Source organism: Octopus bimaculoides, chromosome 11, assembly GCF_001194135.2.
Source record: "Octopus bimaculoides isolate UCB-OBI-ISO-001 chromosome 11, ASM119413v2, whole genome shotgun sequence".
Lineage (NCBI taxonomy): Eukaryota > Metazoa > Mollusca > Cephalopoda > Octopoda > Octopodidae > Octopus > Octopus bimaculoides.
Window position 1 is genome coordinate 59,969,212 of NC_068991.1, and position 1,906 is coordinate 59,971,117.

Here is a 1,906-nt window from a genome sequence, read left to right on the forward strand (position 1 = left end):
TGGCGGTCAGATACGTTGAATGCACTCGAAGAAACTTGTGGAAAAAAATTATTTCACAGCGAGGTACCAACGGTCCTTTACGAAATATTTACCAATTTTTCTTTCTCGATCGTTGTATGAAATATAGGAATGCAAAAATGAAGGGGAAGTTTTTCCTTTTCCGATGAGATATGAACAACTATTCCCCAATTTCACCAAGAAATAGACAATAATGAAAACAAACACGAGGACTGTTGTCTATCTCTCACTGTACACAACTCGGAGGAAAATCTATGACCAACCCGTCATATATCAGTCGAAACTGTCTCTCTATTAAAAGAGAATGGTGTGTTTTGAAGTGAATTTGACTGTTATTTCTAACAAGTTGTGCTGTCAGAAGATCCCTCTATGAGTAATGAAACCGAGTGGCAGAAGCATGGTAGCTGCAACTCTAAGAGTTTCTCTTTCTCATATCGTCCATTCTTTACACAAGGTCGACAGACTATTTCAATGACATAGCTGAAGAATCGACTGTATTGACAAATATTTAATGTTATCAACCATCAATATTGAAAAAAAAAAAGATCGGAATCTATTAATATTTGCAGAACATGTTTATTCCGACTTGGATTTAAAACTTTTGTGAGATAACCGGAAAACGGTAAAGAAAGTCGCATGAAATAACCCATGAAAGGATCTTATAAACAATCCATCAGCCGAAGCACTTAGCACCCTCTTTTGTCAGCTAATCTATTTCCAAATTAACTATACACATATCTAACATAAAATGTTAATGCGAAATCACCAACGGAATTAATAATGCAACTTTGTAATGTCATTAAACAGTTGTTATAAATCTATTATAACCGATTAAATCATTATTTCGTCTTATTCGTCCCTATATTGATAAGCACAAGAAACACCTGATAATATGTAAAACCAAGCTGCTTCTGAAATTTAGGGCGGGTAAGACATCAAATTTAAACATTCTTATTAAGGTATTTAAGTAGACTCAAATATTTCCTCACCTGAAAGTTGTAGTTTACATTGAACCATGTGGAAATATTATTGAAGACCGCTTACAACATTAAACATTATGTCCAACGAGTTGATGCTTCTCCTATTATTATTTTCTTTCTCTTTCATTCCACATCAAGGGTTCGATATTTAAAAAAAGAAAGGGTTATTTCTAACGACAGAGTAAATTAAGTATAATTATTTTAATAGATTCTGTAGTGTAGCGCATTTTGCTAGGAATGTCATTCTTTTGTAAGATGATTCGTTTTAGAAAAGGAAAAAACGATATTTTCTCTTTCTAATGTAATGCAGTATCGGACCTCTTATTTAGCTTCCAAAAATCCGGGAAATACTGTACAATATACTGTACCCTGTATTGAGTAAAGCGAGCCTGTTTTTGAAGTTGCTTAATTTACATACAGTGTAATGAGATAGTTTTCTATTGAAGTGCTAACGATTAAACACACTCTGCTTTACAAGTGTATTAATTTGTACTTGTATCTTTTAATAAAATCATGTTCTTAATTTTTCTTCATTTAATTTTCATCCTATTGACATTATACTATATACATGGTACAGTGTGATATATTTTATCAATTCTAAATGGATTAATAAATATCAGACAGACCCAGCTTTAGATGTGTATTTGTTTGAATGTTGAATATAATTTAGTTTTTTTAGTTTTCATAATTTATTTCAAGTATACGTTTAGACTATTTCCAGATAATTCAGAAATCCGGGATAATTTCGGTCTCCAGCGTACCAAATAATTGGTCAAATATAGTAAGAAAACAATTTGAGAAAAATACACCCCCAAAAATATATTTCATACACACAAACATTATTTATATATATATATATACATACACACATTATATATATATATATATATATATATATATATATATAT

At 31.0% G+C, this 1,906-nt stretch overlaps 2 protein-coding genes across 3 annotated transcripts in view; one reads left to right on the forward strand and one right to left on the reverse strand.

Annotated features, from left to right (window-relative positions):
- Nucleotides 1–1,762, reverse strand: part of LOC106879601 (mitochondrial ribonuclease P protein 1 homolog) — a 21,570-nt gene extending 19,808 nt beyond the window's left edge. The window contains exon 1 of one of the 2 annotated variants that reach the window (XM_052971877.1): nucleotides 1,008–1,762. The gene's annotated coding sequence lies outside the window, so the exon portion shown is untranslated. The remainder of the gene's footprint in view (nucleotides 1–1,007) is intronic. The other variant, XM_014929246.2, reaches the window with a different exon arrangement.
- The window catches only part of LOC106879603 (thioredoxin-like protein 4B), a 7,806-nt gene continuing 5,906 nt past the window's right edge, over nucleotides 7–1,906 (forward strand). Inside the window, exon 1 of the mRNA XM_014929252.2 lies at nucleotides 7–945. The gene's annotated coding sequence lies outside the window, so the exon portion shown is untranslated. The remainder of the gene's footprint in view (nucleotides 946–1,906) is intronic.